This window comes from Alligator sinensis, unplaced genomic scaffold, assembly GCF_000455745.1.
Source record: "Alligator sinensis unplaced genomic scaffold, ASM45574v1 scaffold56_1, whole genome shotgun sequence".
Classification (NCBI taxonomy): domain Eukaryota; kingdom Metazoa; phylum Chordata; order Crocodylia; family Alligatoridae; genus Alligator; species Alligator sinensis.
This window is the reverse complement of record NW_005841960.1, coordinates 1934215-1958752: the sequence shown is the minus strand read 5'-3', so window position 1 is coordinate 1958752 and position 24538 is coordinate 1934215.

The following is a 24538-nucleotide window of genomic DNA, read 5'->3' as shown; positions in this document are numbered from 1 at the left end:
CTGGCAGATCTGTCCCACCCTGTACCCAAACAGCATAGATCCTGTACCCTGCTGGACCTCTGACCTGTCTCCTTTCACCAAAAAGACATGACCCAGGCTTTTAGATTTAATCCAGGGGCTCCTGGAATGGGCATGACCAAGTTGGACTGGGCCATTACTATACTGGGTTGAGAGGATAGGTCAGGGGTCTCTGGGACTGCAGAGGTGGGTCCAGTCAAAGTTCATGCTGGGGTGTGGGGCAGGAGGCCCTGAACTAGGGGCAGGGCTGGCTGGTCAGTGTCCATTGCAGGGGAAAAGGTCAGATCCAGGGTCTCTAAGACCACAGAGGTGGGCATGGGCTGGTCAGCATATATAGTTTCATAGTTTCATAGTTGGTAGGGTTGGAAGGGACCTGAGCAGATCATTAAGTCCAACCCCCTGCCATAGCAGAAAAGAGTACTGGAGTCAAATGACCCTGGCAAAGTGTTCATCCATCGTCCTTTTAAAGACCCCCAGGGTAGGAGCCAGCACCACTTCCTTTGGAAGTTGGTTCCAGATCCTAGCTGCCCTGCCAGCTTGTGACCATTATTTCTTGTCACTCTTGGTAGTGCTCAGGGGAACAGGGACTCTCCCAATGTCTGCTGGTCCCCCCTGACTAGTTTGTAAATGGCCACTAGATCCCCCCTCAGCCTTCTCTTGTGGAGGCTGAACAGGTTCAGGTTCCTTAGCGTCTCTGTTAAGGGACCTGAATATGCTGCTGGGGGTCAGGGATTTCCATAAGTGGTAGGATCAGAAGTGGGCTGGTCAGAGGTGGTCTTGTTAAAGGGGATTGGGGACAGAGAAGCAGGTCATAGGTCTGATGCTGGCAGGTGGCATGGCCATGTCTGACAGTTGCACAGCCCCTGGGCTGTCCAGAGAGGTTTGACTTTCCCAACTTCTCAGCTCTCAGGGGATAGATTTCCTATGAGTCAAACTACAGCAGTAAAGTGCCACCCGAGTCACAAAAATGTCAGCCTGGAGGAAGGGAATGGAGGGAGCAAGATGCAGTGGGATGTCGGAGGGCATCCCTGTGGCTCCAATCAATTGGAAACGTGTATAAGCATTAATTTAAATTCCTACACCCTGATCAGTTGAGACTTCAACCCCATGTGACTTGGTAGAGATTTCCACTGCATCAGTCATTTTTTTAAACTGGCTGAAGTGCTTTAACCATTCTAACACAGTGTATCTCAACCATAGGAACTGTGATTCCACTGGTTGAAATTTAATTTTTGTGCACACCCGCAGTCACTTTTGTGGACACAGGTTCATATCAGCATTACAAGATAAAATCTTAGCTACTGAAGCTACTTAAACAGATTTTTTTTTTAAAGGAGTGGATGGTGAGAGGGAAACAATGCAATAAGATGGGGAGGTAAAAAGATATATGGAAGAGCCAATGACAACAGAAATTAATTTTCATAGTCCAGCTGGCATTCAAGTTTTACTCAAAGCTAATGGAGGTAGTGTTATAATTTGAATCTTTCTCAGTGGTTTGAATCAGAAATATCACAAACAGAAGTATGAAGGCTCAGAGGTGTTGTGGGCCTCCTGGGGCCCCACAATATGGTAGAGATAGTGGCCATACTGGTAAAAATCATTCCTTTCAGTCCAACTATCATCTTTTTGGTGTCAGTATGAAATGAAACATTATTTCCAGTAGGTTGATCAGTTTTGAACCCCATAAAGAGATGACAGGTATTATAATCAAGGCCTAATTTCTGACATATCTGTTTTGATCTATACATTTCCAGTCACATACATTTGGACCAGGTTTTTTCCTAACAAAGTCCTTGTGTAGTATCCATTGAAATTCAAAACTTGAGACACCCAAAACCAATAGTTGTTCATGAAATTTTCAGTGTTCAGATACTACAGTGCTGAGAACATTATAGGAAACAATATAGAGCAGAAACACCAGTCCAAATATTTAGAATGTCTATATAAAAGTGTTTCTATAAGGAACATAAACATTTAAAACTAAGCATTCTGGGTCCTTCCAATACTACAAATTAGTATCAGATCCCACCAAGAAATCCAAAAATTCTCTGTGTTCTGTGTAAAATCCTTTGTCTAGTCTTATGGAGCAGTTTTACCCAAGTTTCCCATAGCAATATTCTGATGTATATAACTTCTATTTCTATACATGATTTGATATATAGAATTGAATTACTCCTGCTAGTAATTCCCTAGCTTCAGAGCTCTATGCTGGAGGTCCCTCCAACCCTCATAAAGCAGAATTGCAAAAGCAACCAAGCTTACATTTCTACTCCATAACCATATATAGTAATGTCTCTGCCTCTGACCAATATGCAATTCTTTGATGTAGTTACAAGGCTATCACTGCAACCTCATCCTGTAGGCAGTGCTCCCATTATACAATGCTGAAATTACTTCTACTATGCTAGGGACAGATGTTCAAAAAGCCGGAGCCTGAATTGATTCAACCTTTGTAGGTTAGTCTAACCTGGCTAGGCTGAACCGGCTTGTAACAGGAAAAACATTCACTTTGAAATGAGGCAATGCAGACACATGCCTGCAGTTGCTCAGGCCAGGAGCGGGGGGGGGGGGGGGGGGGGTGCTAAAGCAGGCCCTCAGCAACAGGAAAGCTGTCGGGGGAGGCATGCCTAGTTTGGGTTGAACTGGCCAGGGAGGGGTTTAATTCCCCCTCTCTATCCCACCAGCAGGGACCCAAGCTGGGTCTAGTGGGTTCTGCCCCCTCACTGCTGCAGCAGCAGGCACCATGGTCCCTGAGCCAAAAGGGGGCAGGGAGGACAATTAGTCTTTCCTCTACTGAGCTGGGTCTGCCCACCCTTGCTGCCATGCTCCCTTTCCCCTCCCAGGGGCCGTGCCTGACCATGCCCCGGTCCTGCTGCTGCAGTGGGAGGGAGCAAGACCCTTGTTGGGGGCAGCATCCCCTGTCATAATTTGGAGGAGTAAGTCCCTTCCTGGTGGGGGCACTGTGCTGCAGGGCTGGCAGAGCTGTGGCAGCACCAGGGGTCCAGAGCAGGCCAGAGCCCTGCAAGCCCCCTGCACTGCTGCCACACTCCCCAGCAGCTCTGCCGGCCCTGCAGCGTGGCACCCAACAAGAAGGGGCTCTTGCTTTGGGAAGCAGTGATGGGCTGCTGCCCATCACTGTCACTCACTCACCGCTCGCCACTTCTGGTGCCAGGCAGGGGTGGGACCCAGCCCACACTGCTTGGTCTTTGCTTAAGGAAAGCCCCCTCTGGTCAGAAGGAGGCTTATTCAGCCACTGGCCCCAACCACAGTCCCAGTGGTGGCTTGGCTGGGCCAGGCAGACCCTGATTTAGTGCCAACAGACAGAATCCAAATAAGCCTCCTCCTGCCCAGAGGGGCTCACCTCAAGCACAGAGCAGCCACTGGCATCATAGTGGGGTCTGCTCAGCCCGGCCACCACTGCCACCACCACTCTGTGCTCGGGCCAGCACCCTCCTGGCAGGAGGAAGCTTATTTGGATGCTGGCCCAGAGCACAGACCAGTGGTTGCAGCCATGCTGGGCAGACCATGATGCAGTGCTGGTGGCCACTCTGTGTTTGGGGCAAGCCCCCTGTGGGCAGGAGGAGGCTTATTAAGCCACTGGCCCCAACCACAGGGCCACTGGTGGCTACAGCTGGGACAGGCAGACCCTGATTTACTGCCAGAAGCCAGCATCCGAATAAGCCTCCTCCTGCCCAGAGGCGGCTTGGCCCAAGCACAGAGCAGCTGCTGGCATCATAGTGGGGTCTGCTCGGCCCGGCCACCACTGCCACCACCACTCTGTGCTTGGGCCAGCCCCCTCCTGGCAGGAGGAAGCTTATTTGGATGCTGGCCCACAGCACAGAGTGGTGGTTGCAGCCATGCTGGGCAGACCATACTGCAGTGCCGATGGCTGCTCTGTGTTTGGGACAAGCCCACTGTGGGCAGGAGGAGACTTATTCAGCCACTGGCTGCTGGCCTCTGGCACCATATTGGGGTCTGCTTGGTACGGCTGCAGCTGCCACTTGGCCTGTGCTCAGGGCCAGTGGCTGAATAAGCCTCCTCCTCCTGCCGGGGGCATGGGGGAGATAGCCCAGATCACAGACTGAGTGGCGGGGGCTGGGTCCCACCCCCACCCCCACCCGGTCACTGAAGTGGTGAGCGGTGAATGAGTGACGGTGACAGGCAGAAGCCTATCACTGCTTCCCAGACCATGAGACCCCTCCTGGCAGGTGCCACTCTGTGGGGCTGGCAGAGCTACTGGGGAGTGTGGCAGTGCTGTGGGGGGCTTGTAGGGCTCTGGCCTGCTCTGGACTCCAGTGCTGCCGCAGCTCTGCCGGCCCCGCAGCACAGTGCCCCCACCAGAAAGGGGCTCACTCCCCCACATTATGACAGGGGCTTCTGCCCCCAACAAGAGCCCAGCCCTCTCCTGATGCAGCAGCAGGGTGGGGAAATGGTTGGATAGTGCCCCTGAGAGGGGGAAGTGAATGTGGGAGCAAGCGTGGACAGACCCGGCTCGGTAGAGGGGAAACTAACTCTCCTCCCTGCCCACCTCTGCTCAGGGACCATGGTGCTCGCTGCTGCAGCAGTGAGTGGGGAGCTCCTGGCAGACCCAGCCTGGGTCCCTAGTGGTGGGATAGAGAGGGGGAATTAAACTCCTCCCTGGCCAGACCTCTGCCCCTGACAGTCCCTGCTCCAGCTGGGGAGCAAAGGCGAGGGGCCAGGCTGGCTGGGCTGGAGCAGAGAGCCCAGCCCAGAGAGCATGTCAGGATGCTGGGGGTCTCTGGTTTACCTTAAACCAGCAAGGGGCAAGGGGTCTGGGACAGACATTACATAAACTCGTTTGAACCAGAACAGGTAAGTCTGATACTATATTCAACCAGGTTTATCTCAAACTTGTTTCAGCCATTTTCAAACTGGTTTATGTGCACTGAACATCTATGCTATTACAGGTTTAAACCAGTTTCTGATCACTTAAACCAGTTTATGTGTAATGTCTGTCCCTAGCCCTACTGTCAAAGACTGTGAGGTGGCTTGTCTTGTCTTTCAATTTTTCTAGCTTCTGTTATTTTCAGGCATGTGTCTGCCTGCCCAAGCAGTAGTATTTTATTTACCTTTTGTTTTATGGACTGCTTTGGTATACATAGTTTCTCTAATGAAATGTTTTATTAATCATTAATAGTATCAGAACTACAGGTTGTCTGTTACATGGCATACCCTATAGCAGCATTTCACAAGCTGTGGAAAGTTCTCCCATTCTGAAATGAAAAACTTCTTCAGGGCCTGATCCTGAAACATATTACTCACCTAGGCAATCCCAGTGAAGCCTTGTTTTTTTATACCTTCTATACATTTTAATGATGACATTTTAAAGGTGCATTTTACGTTTTGCTCTTTCACAAATCTTTTTTTTTGTTTTTTTAGGTAACAGGTTAATAACAAATAATTTTAGCAATTTTAAAAGGTTGTATTCCTTTAAAAAACTGTGACAAGTAAAACACATCCAAATCTAACAGTTGGAGATGTTTTATTAACCAATTAATATTTATGTTCTTCAACTTTGTAAAGAAGATTCAGGAGGACATAATCACCCTCTCCTTAGTGCATTAAGATCTACTGAGGAAACATGCTAAACGAAAAAAAAAATGTTCTTGTTGTTATCTTTTACATCATGATACTACATAGGGTAAAATGTTGGCCTTGTTAAATTCAATAGCACTTGATTTTAATTTGAGTTTATTAATATGATTGTAGACTTTTTATCTCCAATTCAAATAAAACATACCAGTAAAGCCTGGCAACTGAATTAAGCCAAAATAAATATCTTACTAAGATGAGACTGGTTAATAAAAATATAAGCAGCTGTTAGAACAGTGCCCCTTTCTTTAATTACTATAGTGAATTCTTAACTGTATTGCTATATATAACATGAGTTACCAGTAAGAATAGATATTACAGATATTCCCAAAATAGGAAAATCATTCTCTGTCTATGACCAGGTAAAGTGCAACCTTGTTTTTTGTACCCTTTGTAGCCTGGAATTGTTTATTAATAACAGTTATTTGTTAATGGGTCTCTGGTTGTGAGTCCACTGGTTTCAATGAGAGCTAGACAAGCATCCTAAGACAGAATTTTAACCAAAGTGATGATCATTATTCCAAAAGCTAATTTGTATGAGTTATACTTCCTGCCTTAAAACTGTTCTCATTAACAAGCCATGAACTTTGCTTAGAGCAGTGATTTCCCAAGGACTTTGCACATGAGAATTTTCTTCAAAAGAAGATGTAGAATTTAATTTGAAAGCTGACCCTTTCTGAGTTTTAAAAATGAATGATATAGAAGATCCTTTGATATGCATTAAACCAATGTGATTTTCACTTAAATATTCTTTTATTTTTCCATGAATCCTGCTCACCGCAGGATATAGTACTTACAGGGATACATTAATTAGGTCTTCCATTAAATCCATGTACAAACAAATATTTCAGTCTAATCTTCTGTGAAAAGGGTTGTCACTGTAATAGTTCATATAAAAATATTTAGCTAGAGATGTCTTGGTTTTGTTCCTTTTACTTTTGGCTTGGACAGAATTACACACACAGAGTCAGTATAAGGGCAATAAATATATGACTGAATATAAGCAGAGTTTTAAAAACAGCACATTTATATTCAAAATGAAGGGAAGGAATAACACAATTGTGGTTCAGAGAATATTGGATGTACTAGGAACTGCACTTTTCCTGTTAACTAACCTGCTCCTTGTAAGTATCTTGCTGCTCCTTGCATGGACATTATATTGAGTTCTGTTGTCTTCTTAAACCTGTAGTTGAGGTCAAGGAGCATTTGCAATGACATATGATCTTAGCAGAAGCTCCAGGAGGTGGTGTCCCTGAAGCACTCCTGAATCTGTAGCATGTTCCATTCCAGCACCATTAACAAAATGAAAATATCTATTCTCCTATAAGCCTAAACAGTGCTGCTACTTGCTAGCTACTCACATAAGAATGGAGGTAGGGTTATGGACTGACCCCCACCCCCATCTCCTTGCTTTCTTTAAACAGGCTACTGCCTGTACTTTTGCCTCTGTAAATCTAATTGTAGTTGATGTTGTGTTTTTGTCCTGGTGTACTGGTAATGGCAGTACTCTCCCAGCACTTTGCTGCCAATGCAATTTTAATAACCTCTTTTCCATCAGATTACATTAAGTATTCACATTAATGTAGAAGCCAGTGAGGATTTCACTTATTCAGGTATTTTAAAAAGCAAAGAAGAAGGAGTCATTTCAGATGCAATGATTATAATTGAGCAGGGGTTAGTAACCAGTGATCCACAGGACAGATCTGGCCCATGAAGCTGGGATTTAGGCAGCATTCAGAGGTGGAGTTTTTGCCTGCACCACACTGCACTATGCTGCCACTGGGTGGGTGGGTAGCCTGGAGCTTTTCTGTGCCATACCACATCTATATAGCAGGGAGAACCTCAGCTGTATCATAGTTCCAGCTCGCCTAGGACCTGAGCTGGACCATTCAGACCTACTGCTGCAAAACGTTGCCAACCACTGTAATAGAGAATTTATTTAGGTCAAATACTATGCTGAAAAGAGGATAATTCAGTAGTTAGGGTGCCATCATAAAACCCAAGTTCTATTCCCTATTTTGCCACTTTTGTGCTCATGTAAGTCACTTCCCTTTCCTACACCTCATGTGGAAATTTGAGGCAACACTCTCTCACTCTCTCTCCGTCCCTCTCCCTCTCCCTCTCCCCCTCCCCTCACACACACACACACACACACACACACACACACACTGGTGTGGCAAGCATAAATACATCAGTGATTTTGAAGTGCCCACACACCACAGTGAGTTGCAGCATAGATTGATCTGCTTAAGACAGAGAGAAGATCAATCTATAGTCCTCACTAATAGGAGCAGTCTCATTGATTTCAGCACAACTTCCTCTGTGAATGAGAGCTGAAAAAATTAGACTTGAACATGGAAACGTTACAACAATATATTCTTTTAACAGGAAAAAAAACCCAGAATTTATGATCACCATATTGCTATGGATTGGGATAATCCAAAAATGTCACTTAAAGTAAATTTAATTATGGATGCCAGTGTTTAGAATCATTATACTTACCTGCAGTATGGTACTTCTAGTTGTCTTAGGAAAAGGGAGCATGGAATGGAGGTCCTGAAACATTCCCATTGGGGTGCAAAATCAAGGGATGCAAAATCAAGCCCCACAATTCATCAGCAGTATAAGCAGAAAAGCATGAATATATCAAGGGAAAAGGTTTCAGTATCTCATGCCACTTTTTATTGTGAGAAGATTATATGCAGTATTCTGGGAAAGATAGACTGCATGCCATATGGTAATATATTGAAAATTTCAGCTCCACATAACAAGTTCCTTTTTAAGCTCCAATCGCAAAAACCTATTGGGATACAGGAAAAAAAGCTCATTAAAAAGATTAATGCTCACAAAATTATGTACAAGTGGAGAAATGGATGCTAAGATATTGTGGGTAACATATAGAAGTACAATGTATTGCAAAAGCTGGTTGATGAGTTCCTCAATCTGAAATGCATCCAAGCATGCTACAGATATCCTGAAGATCTGGTTTCTCTTCTCACTGAGCACATTTTTTTTCCTATTACTAGCCAAAGTCCCCTGTCTCAGAAGAAATTCTACCACTAGTAATATAATCATAATGCACATTGTATTACATCTTACCAGTGCCCCAAGCTGTATTTAGGTATGCAGCTAATGAACTGTTGTTGTTGCTTGTTACATGTATAATAATGGTTTTGCTCATGTGTCATTCCTGTTTCTTTATTATATCTACTTCTTACCTCTAATTTTGTTCTTCTGCTATAAGGTGCTGATAGCAAAAGTTATCCTTTCAATGCCTAATATGATAGAGTTCCACTTCCTGATTTGGGTTTTTAGACATAACATTAATATAAATAATATTAAATGTGACAGGCTAGACGTTTTCCATCCTTCTGGGCTTCCTCCTTCAGTTTTTGTTGTAATAGTTATGCTGACCAGGGAGAAATAGGAATTTCCTCATTCCAGTATGCCATCCTAAAAAAAATACTGTAAATAAAATATGAAGTCATGAATCTTTAACTCTGAAGTGAGACATTAGCTGTACCTAAAATAAATCATCACAGTATCTAATGCTGACTTTTAAATAATGCAAACAAGTCACTTGTATTTAATGATGACAAGTCACTACCAGCCAGGGAATGATAAACCCAGCTTTGTGTTCTACCCCAGCTCTTTAGTGTGCTGCAGCAGGATAAAGAGGCCATATTGCTAGGCAAATTGTAACATGAAAATACACATTTTTTAAATAAAGGGTGTAGGCTGAGGGTATATGGGGTAGAAATGGGCATTCTGCTTTGACTAGAGCTGGCAGCCAAAGTGATCTTGCGACACCATTGTAGGTGAGCAGTCCCAAGAGTTATCTATTTACCTTAAGGTGCTAGAAGGTCCCCAAATAATGCCAGAGAAGTAAAGGTGCAAAGTTGTCTTATAGATAGATAGATAGATAGATAGATAGATAGATAGATAGATAGATAGATAAGCAGGGATCCGGGTTTTCCATTTACCATGGAAAAAACAGAGAAAACCATGGATTCCCTGTTTTTATCAAAGAAAACAAGGATTTCCCTTTTTAGCAGAGAAATCCGCGGATTCTCCACTTTTTCAAAGAGCTCTTGCAGGCTGGTAGAGCTCCAGCCTGCAAGAGCTGATTACAGAAAGGGTGGGAAACCCCCAGCCCTGCCTGGAGCGGGAGGGAGATGGGGAAGGGTGGGTCCTCACCCCCTGTGTCTGCCAAGGCTGGGCTCAGGCTCAGACTCTCCCTTTGCCCCTGGATCCTAGAGCTAAGTGGGGCTTGGGGGCTGTGGGGCAGAGCTGGGGAAGGTGGCTGGGGGCTGAGGGAGTGGGGGGGGGGCGTTCTGCTGGTCCCAGGCAGCACACCTCAGCCAGGAGCAGGGCTAGGGGGTGAGGGCAGGGGTGCCCCTCTGTGGGGGACTTTGTGGGCAAGCAATGTGGGGTGCAGGGTGGTGGTGCCCACCATGTGTGAGCTGCACACATGCTGCCCAGATACGGTGGGGGTCTATTACAGACCCCCCAATCAGGAGGAGGAGCTGGACAGGGAATTTTCAGGCCAGCTTGCGGAGACACTAAAAGCAAGGGATGTAGTTGTCATGGGCGATTTTAATTACCCGGACATCTGCTGGGAGGAGCAGTCAGCCGGGACGGACCGCTCCAGGAGGTTCTTGGCCGAGTTGCAGGACCTCCACTTGATTCAGGAGGTGCACAGTCCCACCAGAGGAGATGCTCTGCTGGACCTGGTCCTGGCCGCAGGCGACGACCTGGTAAGAGGCCTCCAGGTTCTTGACCACCTGGGCAATAGTGATCATCGCGTGCTGGAATTCACCATCCAGCGTAGAGTGTCAAGGGCCCGCAGCAAGGTGGTGGCCCTAGACTTCAGGAGGGCCAACTTCAGTGAGATGAGGAGATTAGTGGGAGAGGAACTGGGGTCCTTGAGGGCAGAGGAACTCAGCGTCCAAGAGGAGTGGTCGTTCCTTAAGGAAACGATACTCGGGGCCCAAGGGGTGTCCATCCCGACAAGAAGCAAGGCGGGCAGGAGTGTCCAAAAGCCCCCCTGGCTCACCAAGGGTGTCCGGGAATGCCTGCTTGCCAAAAGGGTGGCGTACGCCCGGTGGAAGGGGGGTGTAATCTCCAAAGAGGAGTATACCTCCTCTGCTCGGGCCTGCAGGCGGGCTGTTAGGAAGGCCAAGGCGGAGATAGAGCTCGGATTAGCGTCCAGGATTAAGGATAACAAAAAGTCCTTTTTCAAATATATTGGGAGGATGAAGAAGGCGCCGGGTAATGTGGGGCCCCTGCAGGATATGCGGGGCAATCTGGTGGTTGCGTCAGAGGATAAAGCGGACCTCTTTAACCAATTCTTCACCTCCGTTTTCTTGTGCAGGGACCGGGACTTCCCTGCTGTGATAGAAGCCGGACGCGAGGGGATCGCCTTCAGACCTCAGGTTGGGGAGGACCGGGTTAGAGAGCTTCTGGAGGGGCTGGACGCGTTCAAGTCAGCGGGTCCGGATGCTCTCCACCCCAGGGTGCTGAGGGAGCTGGCTGGGGTTATTGCAGGGCCCCTGGCACGGCTCTACGAGCGATCGTGGTGCTTGGGCCAGGTGCCAGACGATTGGAAGGTAGCTAATGTGGTCCCCATCTTCAAAAAAGGGAAAAGGGAGGACCCGGGCAATTATAGGCCCGTCAGTCTTACCTCAATCCTGGGGAAACTCTTTGAGAAGATCATCAAGGAGCACATTTGTGATGGGCCGGCATCCGAGATGATGCTCAGGGGCAATCAGCATGGATTTATTAGGGGGAGATCATGTCAGACCAACCTGATTGCCTTTTATGATCAGGTCACAAAGGCCATGGACGCAGGTGTCGCGGTGGATGTAGTCTTTCTGGACTTCAGCAAGGCCTTTGACACCGTCTCTCACCCCATCCTAATTAATAAACTAGGCGACTGTGGCATAGATGCCTACACAGTCAGATGGATTGCAGATTGGCTGAAGGGTCGCACTCAGAGGGTGGTGGTGGATGGATCATACTCGACTTGGGGGGAGGTGGGTAGTGGAGTCCCCCAGGGCTCGGTCCTGGGGCCTGCGCTGTTCAATTTCTTCATCAGCGATCTTGATGTTGGGGTGGAAAGCAACCTGTTTAAATTCGCTGATGACACCAAAATTTGGGGGGAGGTGAGCACGCTAGCAGGGAGAGAGAGATTGCAGAAGGATCTGGATAGGTTACAGGGGTGGGCAAACAGGAACAGGATGTGTTTCAATACGGACAAGTGCAGGGTGCTGCACTTGGGTAGTAGGAACCAGCAGCACACTTATACGATGGGGAACTCCCTACTTGAGAGCACGGAGGCGGAAAGGGATCTTGGTGTCATTATTGACTCCAAGATGAACATGGGCCGACAATGCGAGGTCATGGTTGGCAGGGCTAACCGGACCTTGTCGTGCATCCACAGGTGCATCTCGAGTAGAGCCAGGGAGGTGATCCTCCCCCTCTATGCGATGCTGGTCAGGCCGCAGCTGGAGTATTGTGTCCAGTTCTGTGCGCCCCATTTCAGGAGGGATGTGGACAACATGGAGAGGGTCCAGAGGAGGGCCACCCGCATGATCCGGGGACAACAGGGCAGACCCTACAGTGAGAGACTGCGGGACTTGAACCTATTCAGCCTCCACAAGAGAAGGCTGAGGGGGGACCTGGTGACCGTCTATAAACTCACTAGGGGGAACCAGAAGGGTTTGGGGGAGACGCTGTTTCCCCTAGCCCCCGCTGGCATAACAAGGAGTAATGGGCACAAGTTGATGGAGAGGAGGTACAGATTGGACATCCGAAAAAACTACTTCACAGTTAGGGCAGCTAGGAGCTGGAACCAACTTCCAAGGGAGGAGGTGCTGGCCCCTACCCTGGGGATCTTTAAGAAGAGGCTGGATACTTACCTGGCTGGACTCATTTGAGTCCCGTTTTTGTTTTTAGGGTGAGTGGTTTTGTTTGTGTTTTTGGGTTGTTCTCCCGCCCTGGCGGGGGGTCGGGCTAGAAGATCTATTAGGTCCCTTCCGACCCTAAAACTATGAAACTATGAAACTATGACTGCCCAGGGAAGGGGGAAGGGGAGGCTTGAATGTGGCTGGCTGCACAGATGGCTCTGCAGCGGCAGTGAGGGATGGTGGCTGGGGGTGTCTGGGTGGGGGCTCGCACACAGCAACTGCTGCTGCTTACCTGTGGGGCCTAGCCAGCGGTGATGGCCACTGTGTACAAAACCTCCCTGCTCCACTGCTGCCACTGCAGAGCCTTGCCCAGAGCTGTGTGGTCAGCCGCAGAGTGGCAGGGGGAGGAGGGTGGCGGCGGTGGACGCCAGCACCACCTTCCGCCGCTATGCAGAGGTCACAGCCACCACCACACTGCTGCTGCTGCCCTGCGGCCAGCTGCACAGCTCTGGGCATGGCTCCATGGTGGCACAGGGAGGTTCTGTACACCACAGCAGCCAACACTGCTGACAGACAGCGGCCACTAATGCTTACCTATGGGGCTCTTCTAGTTATGACAACCGCTGTGTACAAAACCTCCCTGTGCCACCGCAGAGCCATGCCCAGAACTGTGTGGCCAGCTGCAGGGTTGCTGCCTGGGACCAGCAGCACTCCCTGCTCCCTCACCCCCAGCCACCTTCCTCAGCCCTGCCCCACAGCCCCCAAGCCCGACTTACTTCTAGAATCCAGGGGCGAAGGGTATGACTTTGTGGTGGCAGCGCTTGCCTGTAAAGCCCCCCAGCCTCCCCAGCCAGCACACAGCCGCCACCACCCCACACCACCACGGATCTGTGCAGCCAGTCATGGGACATAAGCAACGGTGTAGTGGCAGCCACCGCATGCAAGCGCAGCCAGTCACAGGGCATAAGCAGCGGTGCAGTAGTGTCTGCTGCATGCAAGCCCCCCTTTCCAGCCCCTGGCTGGGCAGCACATATGTGGCCCACGCACAGAGGTTGCCACCATACTGCCACTGCCACGCCCTGTGCCACTTGCCAACAAAGTCATGTGGGTGGCCATGGGATGGTAGTGCAGGGTGCAGTGACAGAGTTGTGGTAGCGGCTTCCATGTGTGAACCCCCTGTCAGGCCAACCGGCATGTGTGTGGCCCACAAAGTGGCATCCCTGCCCTCACCCCCTGACCCTGCTCCTAGGAGTGTGCGCAGGGACATGTTCCCCCCTTCTTGATCTACCACCCCACCACCTTCCCTTTCTCCTGCCCTGCCCTGCCCCTTCCCCCCACACACAGATTCTCTGTTCTTTCTGGTGTGTGTGCGTGTATGTTTGTGTGTGTGTGTGTGTGTGTGTTTATTTTATATATACTTTATATAAATATATACTTTATATACTTATTATCAGGGATCCTGATTTTCTCTGGTTAAAAATTTCAAATTTTCTGATTAAAAACCCCAAATCCGTGATAAAAATTAATGGTCCCCCACAGCCCCCACCCAGTGCTGCTGGTGCCCCGCACTACTCCCCACAGTCTCAACAGCCCTCCTGATGCCCCTCACAACAGCCCCCCAGGCTCACAGACACACTGTCACAGACACGGAGACACAGAGGCACACAGACACTGACACCCAACCCAGCAGGTAAGTGGACTGCTTTAGTAAAGGTACAAGAAAAAATGTTCTGCAAGTCCATAGTAATATATACTTGCATGTAAAATACCATGTATATTGTTTTCCTAATATATAAGTCACTAGTCATATAGTAGTGCATCTACTAATAAGCTAGATGATTAAAGAAAATAGAAGAAAAATACTGAAAACCTAGCTTATTCAAGAATTAAACCACATAGAAATAATAAAAAAAGACTCAACAACAATACCATGAAGCTAATCACTATGATATTTCACACTGACATTTTTTTGTACCCAGTTAAAGATAATCTGCTTGTACTTATGGTAGTTGACATTTCCTTAAGAAGAAAACCTCTCTTAGTGCAACATTTTTTTTTACATGGAATTAAGTATTGTAATGAGATGTTTATATAGAGATAGTGTAAATATTTCTTATTCACTATTTAAATGAAGAATAGATATTCAGAGCACAAGATCAATTGTCTGATCTCGATCTTACGAAAACCAGAGTCTTTCTACTGTGCCCAATGGACTTGGATGAAATTTAAAAAAAGAATATTTTCAAGGAATTCATATTTTCATCAGTGTCCCTCCCTGCTTCTCCACGTCAAAATAATGGAATTTTTCAGGACTCTGAATCCATTGTTCTTAACCTTTTTACACTTGAGGCACACCTCATTGGTTTAATTGAGGTACCCCTGCATTATTTTTGTGAATTCAGAAAACTCAGTTTCAATAACTAATTTATATTACAATGTTTACTTCCTTGCAGAGGGGCCAGGCAGTGGGGTTGGAGGATTAGCAATTCAGCAACAAGGCTGAGTCTGCACTTAACTGCTTATCACACCTTGGAGCTCCTTTCCAAGGTGGTACCCTAAAGACCCTGGTTGATAATCACTCCTCAATATAAACTATCATGTAGCATTTGACAGGAATCCAATCCATCTTCCCCATAAACTTTTAAACTAGGGGCATGATGGTAGACACCCCTTATTTTTTTTATGGAGTGTCACCTAGGCACCAAAATTAATTTTGGCCCAGTAAACATAGTCTTTGACTACAAAGGAAACAGAAAGGTAGGTTTAATATGGACAGAGAGAAAATATCACAGTAGTAATATGAATGAATATGAGCCATCAGTGTGACAAAGTTGTCAAAAGAGCAAATAGAACTCTGGCGTGCATCAGCCAATGTGTGTTGCCAGTAGATCCAAAGAGGTGCTCCCCCCCTCTATACGGTGTTGGTGAGAACACACTAGAGTATTGTGTCCAATTCTGAGCACTGCACTTCAAGAAGGATGTGGATAAGCTCGAAAGGGGTGCAGAGAAGAACAACCTGCATGATCAAGGGCCTAGGGGATAAGCCCTATAAGGAGAGACTTCAGGATCTGGGTTTGTTCAGTCTGAGTAAAAGAAGACTGTGGGGTGACTTGATAGCTGTCTACAAGTATGTCAGGGGTTATCACCAGGATCTGGGGAAGCAACTCTTCAGAAAGGCAACCCTTGGGAGGACAAGGACCAATGGGCAGAAAATAGTCAAGGCAAAGTTTAGGCTAAACATAAGGAAAAACTTATTAACTAGAATCTGTGGCACACTCCCAGCAGAGGTGGTGCACTCTCCATCCCTGGTGGTGTTCAAGAGGAGGCTGGTCAAACACCTCGTTGAGTTAATTTGAGCCCTATTACCTCCTGGCCATGGAAGGAGCCCAGACTTGATGATGTTACAGGTCCCTTCTGGTCCTTCTAGTCTATGATTCTATGACAAATTCCTTCCTATTCATTTTTTTTTTTTATTTCCACCTTATAAATCAGAGGTTGTAATATTACCTTAAGATACTCCACTCATTGGTAACGAAGTGGAGAAAATATACTCTTATATTCCCCCCAATCTTTTCCTATTTCTTTTATTTCTAATTTTTGGAACCACATACTTATGGTTAGAAGGCAAACAGGGTATTGAATTACTATTTTTAAGCAAAATGTAACATACGTAGCGGGGAGAGAGGTTCTTGGTTTTTATGAGTTCTGGACATTTACCCGAGATAGGGATAATTATAATTAGGGCTAATTATATTGTTCTGGTTAGGAAAAGAGAGGAAATAAAAAAAACAATATTTTAAATATTTCTAATGAATACATTTTATGACACAAATCTTGTGATAAACATAAGCTGGATGCAAGGTCACTCTTACATGGTGCAACATACAGGCTTAAAGTATTTTCCATTTCCTGTGAAGGCAGGCATAGCCACTGGATCTAAGATTAGATTTACAGGATTTAAGTGCCTAAGTCGTACATGTCCAAACTTTAGGGCACCTGTACATATGACAGACCTCTGCTCCAATGTATGCTAATTAGCACACTCATTCGAGTGTGCTGTGAGTTTGTTGGACTGTGCATATTAGCACACTCCAGCAGTGTCCGCATCACATGTATTCAGCATCCATGCATTTCAAAATGGCAGCAGAGGCACTTTAACTAACGCACCCTCTACCACAATTTTGAAGCATCAGATGCTGAATACATGTGACACTATGGGTGCTTTAATTAGAGTGGTTCTAAGGGCTGCTCTAATTAAAGCCCCCTGCTTCCCCCCCTCCCCCCCCCCAACCTGAGCACATGTAAAGACACCCTTAGTTGATTAAAACACCTGTTGGGCTGCTGCCTAATTCTGGAGGTGCCAAACACGAAGATACTGAAAAGGGGGCTGCACTGCACATGGTTCACTGCATCATCACATGTAACACAACACACATTTTTCTCCAGTTAAAAAGAAACTAGAAGCAAGAAAAGAAAAACTTTATTGGAATTTATATTAATTTGCTATATCATATATTAAGTATAAACTGCAACAAACTAGGCAAAAATAATCCAAAGATGTTGTTTCTTTAGTCCTTCTGTTATTAGTGTACATCCTTTTTAAATTCATATAATGAAATCAAGCCTTCCTGAGCATCTTGATAGTGGATCCAATACTTCTGTAAAAGTTATCTCCCCACCTAAGTTAATGTTCACCTGAGTTAACTTTTCCACGTTTGAGTTAATGCTTCTAACCAGAGTTAAACAACAGGAGCTATTTTACTAGGAGGAGATAACAGACAGCAAACATGTAGAAGAAAGGATAGCTTAATTAGTGGAACCATTAAAGATCATTTAAAAGGTGAGAGATTCATTAACACTTGTGGAATGAACAGTTTAAAAACAATCAGGTGGATTATGATGAGCTACAAAGTCAAGAGATTTCCTCACTGCTTCCTGAATAGCTAGCTATATACTACAGTGGGGTCTTAGGGCTGGGACCACTAATCACCTGCTTATAAGTCCCAGCACCCAGCTTCTTTAATCAGCTCCAGTGTGATCCTGGAGCTGAGATCAACAATCAGCTAAATGTTGGTCCCAGTCTTGGGGTTGCACTGGAGTATGAAACTACCTCTGGTGTAATCCCTAGGTTGGAACCACCAGTTAATAGTTTGTTGGTCCCAACCTCAGGACCACACTGGAGCATTGACACACATCTGAGGAATCTCAAATGAGGGATCCCAGGCAGGCTGTCATGAGGCTTCAAGGGTCCAATCCTGCAAACTCTGTGCATGGTAATCCCTGGGGTGTGTAGGATTGGGCTCCTGAAGTCTGGGATGCCTGTGCTCTTCTGCCTTGAACCAGACATCAGCCAGAGAAAAGTGGCATAAAGTCATACCACATATGTTGCAGCCATACATTTTAGGCATTTGTTGCATGGGAGTGGCATGGATGCCTGTTTGCTTAGCCTTTTTGCTGCCATAAAAATTATGACTTTTTATGATCATAAATTATGATCACAAACTCACACACTTTCTGTGTCAACATAAACAATACCCCTTCTGTGCCAGAAATAAAAGGGTGGTGGTATAATCTCATAAAATGAGAATGTTTTTAAAAAATAAAGGAGAAAGGATTTGGGGTTAGTAATTATGGACTAACTACTGAAATAGTGAAAAGATACAAACACCTTACCTACCCTTGCTAGGCATTAAAGACTATCTATGGTCAAAAATTGAGGCTGCAGGCACACATTCAAATAATCTGGGCAAATTCTTCTAAACTTGTTTGCCCTGTAAAAAAACTTACACAGAGACCCCTGAACTGACATTTGAGCTTGTAGAGTTGATGGTGTGTAGCCAGGGTGCCTCTGTATACACATCTCAGTATGTTCATCAGGCTCCTTCAGTCTGCATTGAGATAGATGGCAGCAGTCAGTGCACAGGAGCAGCCCTGATTGGCTGACCAAGTCTACTCCAGGTCAGCCTGTGTCTCCCTATAGCACAATATAGGGATTGTGAAGGGGCCATGTTCTGCTCCATGCTTGGATAGGGTAGCAGGGTTCAGCCATAGTATCAACCTGTTTCCAAGGGTGGTGGGAAGCAAGAGCAAAGCAGACTGGGTTTTGAAGGACTATGCTATAACTTCTCTCAGAAGGGGAAGTGTACAGATATTTTATCTCCTATGAGAAACTCTTCTGGGGGGTGATTTAACCCTGGTAGTTCCCAGGTTATTTTTTTTTTTCCTGGAGAAGCTATTATTGCTATAGGGGAAAACTCTAGGGCATTTTTTAAAAGCGCCTGGCACTGCAACACATGCAGTTGTATAAGTGGTGAAATGCATGTCAGTGTGCAGAAAATGGTGAATTTTTGAACTAAAACACATCAAATGGGTTTTATTTCAAAAGTACACTACAACCATTTTCTCCATGGTGACGTACATTTCGCCACTTATACAACTGCAAGTGATGCAGGGCAGAGCTCCGGCATATCACAGCATGAAAAAGTATGTGTATAAATGCCCCTAAATATCTCATACAATAAACTAGAACTCTTGGTTTCAAAATGATACCTTTTATTAGACCAAATGGGAAATCACAAGAAAATTGCCGTGTTCTGCAAGGTTTTGGGAGCAAAGTCCCTTCATCAGGCTATGGGAAAAATATAGATGGTATAAGATGGCAAAAAGTCCCCATAGGTTGGAAATAAACTTCATTTCTGCACAGAGGGAGCTGAAGATAGAAAGCTGTCTCCCTCTGGGTCCATGGGAGTGTCTTTGAGCTGTGCTGAGTAGCTCTTTGATGTATAGATCAAGTAGAATTCCTCCCCTGGAGGTGTCAGATGGCAGGCAGGGAGGTAAAAAATCTTTCTTGTTGTTCTACAATGAAGTTTAAAATCCAAAAAAGGACAATTTTCTTGCAATTTCCCAGTTAGTCTAATAAAAGGTATCATTTTGGAACCAAGAGTTCTAGTTTTTTGTGTGTCTTCTTGTCTCAGACCACAACGGCTACCAAGTACACTCCTAAATATCTCTATACTCGTGGTTTCCTCTGGGAGAGCAACAACTTTCCCAGTGGAAACTGAATGTCTGTAGGTGACAAAATAAGGGGTGGCAAAAATGGATAGACATAAATTAGATTGTCTTATTTAGGTACTAACAGGGCCTCTGATCAGGCATGACTGGCTGGGCCACACACCTGAGTTACCACATCTGCCCCTGATCTCTGTAACCATATTGGCTGCTGAAAGAGCCACTTACCCCTTTTAACCATAGCTTCAACCTTAGGCTTCAGACATGCCTAGACACAGCCTCAGTGTGTTCCAGCAAGCCTTGTGTTCACTGGTGTATCTAGTTGTCCTGGCTCCTGCCTCAGCTTTGGGTTTTCTTGCTCCTGATCTCAGATCTCCCTGGAACTCAGCACTGGCTGTCTGTCTGACCCCTAGTTCCTAATCTCAGCTTGCTTCTTGGACTAAGTCTCTCACATTTCTCCTCTTGGCTTTCCTAGAACCTGTTCCCTGAGTCTTACATCCTCCAACCCAGACCTTGACCTGATGCCCCAGGAATGTGTACTCCCACCTAACCGACACCCTAGTTGCTCCTAGTGGCCTACTGCAAACCCAGCCACCTACACCACAGCCAGACCGTCACAGGAGCTGAAACTTTAGCAAACTATTTAAGTACATGAATAAAGTATGAATGTGTTTGATCCCATCTCTACCCAGCAAAGCTCTTATGCACCTGCATAAAAGTGAAGTGGGCACTTAGATATTAATGGAATTTAAACAGACACTGAAACCTAAGCAAATGCTTGTTCATTGAATCAGGCCCTTAGGAAAAGCAGCAGGATTCAAACTGTCTTAGAAAAAGGTGTTCAATTAAATTAGAAATTATACCCGAATGTTATGTAGCAGTTTAGGCTACAAACTGCATCTTTATGGTTTGTCCCCTCCCGCCATACAGAGCTATATTGAATTCACTCAGTTCTTCAAAACAGGGGACTTTAAAAAGCATGCCTATGGGTGCATACAGATGTTACACTGAGAAGTTTGGTAGGTTTGATTGGGTTAAAAATGTCCACCAGATCTAACTCAGTGATTAAACAGGTGCTGGGAGCCTGAACTAGGGTAAATCAGGGAAGGCAGAGGAGCTGGTGGGATTAGTGGGTTTAGCAGGACCATGGGGGTGGTGTTGGCAGAATAGAGGGGCTGGCAGGGTAAGCAGGACGACTTGGGGAGATTGGGGAGGAGTAGCGGGTTCCTCCAGGGGTTGGTGAGGTCTGTGGAAGGACTGGGGGGAACAGAGGGAGCAGCAGGGTCTGCAGGAGAGAAACCCCACCAGCCCCCTGAAACCCTACCAGCCCCAGACAAACAACTCCCTGCAGACCAATTTCTACTTCCTGCCCTGATCCACCTGCTCCTCTCTCCACCCCAACTTACTTTGATGGGATTCCAGCACCATTAGACACTAGGTATCGCTTGCAGATTTGTGGGGGTGGGAGGCTGGCAGGCTTAGGGGGACTAGCTGGTCTGTGGGACAGCTGTCTGTCTTGGGGAGAGGTCAGCAAGCTAAAAACAGGGTGGGGGGCAGGAAGAAAAGTTCAGTTCCAGAGCTGGGGTGAGTGGCTGGGCTTTCTCAGTCCCGGGGCAGTGCTCTGAACATGTACAGATGTTTGGTTAGATTGGTCTAACTGTACCTAAAGTCAAGTGAACTCAAGTTAGATTGGGCTGTCCATTTTTTAACCAATCTAACCTTTGGGGGACATCTGTACAGTTTAGCACTTTTGAGAGTTAACATATACAGAGTGGTACCAAGCGGGAAGGGCATATCTCATAATAGCATTCCCAGGCATGGCATAGACTTAGTGAAGATATACCTCTCGGGTACTTAAAGATGGAATTAGACTCCTAATTAGACTCTTAATAGGGTTTTCAAAAGTGCCTAAGTTAGGCACCTAACTCCCATTGAGTCCAAATTGATGTATCAGTATTATGCTCCCATGTTTATAGATTTAACATAGGAGTTGCTTAGCCACTTCTGCCTGATCATTTCTCTTTAACCGTGTGTTTTTTTGTGTTACCAGTAATCAAAAATAGCACATAAATACTTGTAATTCATCGTGTATTCTGATTAAACTCTAAATGCTTTATTATGTGTGCAGGGATTCTTTTTTCTTTGTCTTGTTTCATACCTGTGTGTGCGTGTGTGTGTGTGTGTGTGTGTGTGTTCAATGATATAATGTGCTCTAGAGGGGAATATATTAGAAAATGATGTCTTTTTGTACTATTTCTTCATTTGGCTTTGCAAAATAAAAAGCATCCTCCATATTCCAACCTTTACATTTTACCTTACGGTATCCTGAATCAAAGATTCTTCTATATGCCTTTTCAATTATAGAACTTCTGGGAGTTCCCCACTCTGAACTCAACCTCCTGTTGCTAGAAGAAGCCAACCAAACATCAAAGGAAGGACACTTAAATTCAGCACTACATCAAAGGATGTCATATTGCAAGAAGTTTATTCAATCAACTATTTGCAACTCTTGAAGTTAACATGCACCTTGTAAATAAGTCACCGCTATTACACGCTGCCATTATTTTTTTTTTCTTCCCACTCGATAGTTACATGTAAAAACAGCATATGCCAACAACTAAAATATCTATTCCTGGAACACAAATTACTAAATAGTCTTGTATTTATTTGTAGTCATGACAACTACTGTATATATGTATCGGCATAGTGCATTTGGGACCAGATACTTGGCTGATGCAAATACACAAATCTCCATGAAGTTAGTTACATTAAGTTAACTAAATACAGGGTCACCTGGTATTACTACTTTTTCTAGGGCCTTTACTATAGTCTGTATGTTTACAAATTAATAGAATGTTCAGGAAATCAACAAAAAAATCACATTTTGTATAATTTACAAAAATGGAAAATTCAACAACAATTTGTGAGGTCAGCAAAAACTACATACTCGTTTTCTTTCGGCTAGTGCTTTCATGAATAGTCATAGGGAAAGATTATCCAACCACATACATACACACGCGCACACACCCGTGCACGCACATGCGCGCACGCACACACACAGAGTGCACTTAAGCATTGAATAGGAATGGCAGAGACCAGCACTGGAGAAGACAGAGGCATACATAACAGCCACAGTGGTTTAGTGATAAGCAGGACCCCTATTATTTTTTCCCTCTGGGCCTGATTTTCCATCACCCCTAGTGCAGAGGAGGTGTAAAATACTATCAACATTTTCATTGCAATTGAATTTTGGAAGTAATGGGATCTGTGCTCCTAAATCCCTTAGGTGTTTTAAAATTTTTTATTGGGGGGGGGCAGAATTGCCATTTTCTCAAGGAAGATTTTAGTTTGTTAAAAATGTATGTATCAGCAGGGAACTTTCTTCATGAGAAATTTTGATAAGTTCTATTCCTTGTTCTATAAAGGGACTCTAACTAGGAGAGAAAGCCATTGTACAAGTACAAGGGCATTTCCTAGTGCATGGCTTAGGTGGAACCTCTAAGAAATACTGCATGACTACAATATCAAACTGAGTTATATGAATGGGTTGTTTTTTGTTTGGTTGGGGTTTTGGGGGATTATTAGATTAATTTAAATCTGATACTCAAAGGAAAACATTGAGTTACTTCTGTATCTCAATGAGTATTTGTTTTTCTCCTCAGGATGCAATTTTACTGTATTCATTGCTCAACATCCTGGTGATCTCTGGGACAGGGACTTCACGTCCTTTGCTTGAAGGTGTTGCCTATGCTAATGAATGTACATGGACTGATTTAGGAACAGCTGTTCTGAAAGCACAGTTAAGAGAAGTACTTACTATCTGAAGTAAGTTCTTTGGACAACTGGTAGGGTAACAAGAAAATATTTAGGACGGTTTTGAAAAAAAAATGTAAGTATTCTTCTATTACAGTATAATGTACATTGGAATATTATAATCTTTGTCAGTTGATTTACACATGTGGTTCTTTCTGCCATGCTAGCAATGTGTGGAAGGCCCACTTCCCTCATCAAAGACAGTTGTGATGAGAATTGTAAGACAGCACTAAAAACTAAAATGTAATTAGAAGAGGTATGGTACAAATAGCAGGGGTACAGTTCCTTCATACCAGCCTAATTATGTACTTTAAACCAAAACTGAAGGAGCCATTTACATGTCTAATAATAATCTAGTGACCTTGCAAATTCAGTGTTTGACCTCTTTGACATGGTGTCCTAAAATGCTGTAGCTAAAAATAATACTTCAGGTGCCAGGATGCTCCATGTCTGAGCAGCATTTAGTATACAGGCATCATGTAGGCACAGGCATGTACACACACATGCACAGAGGGAAAGGAAACTAACAGCCTTTTCCCACACACAAGACTTGCTTCACAAAAGCTCATTTTGAAAATGTGAAGTGGTTTTAGGGTATAAACAAACAAACAAAAAACCAAAAATGATGGGGAGAGGGTACAACTTACTATAGACCTACTGATGAATAGTTACTGTTGAGGGTGGTGTATAGACAAAACCAGAGGAGTATTCATGACACTTTAAAGTGGAATAAATGCTTTTGCACCACTTTAATGGTGTTGGTGTTTGCACGTCTTGTGCATTAGTTCCAGCCACTGTAGGAAATTTGGTAGCATAAGGCACCTCAAATAACTTGGGGTGCAGCAAACTAAAACTCCTTTGATGAGTTTTAGTTTGCTGCCCCTATAGCCATGGAGTGAAGCACCGGGCTCCATGCCACTCTGTGGCTCTGCAGGAAGCCCTGAAGGCAGCCTGGCAGCAGCCCAGGAAAGCAACTCCATCAAAGAAAATTGGTGAGTCTGCTCCCCCACACCCTCCTCCCACCTCCCCAGAGCCTGCCTGAGCTGCACAGGGGCCTGGTGCTTCCCTTTGTGGCTGTGATGCACCCTGGGGCCACCTGAGCCAGGTGCTTGCAGGCAGGTGCCACCTAGGAGGGGGGCTGCTGCTGCCATGGAGGGAAGCGTCAGCCCCCCCACTCT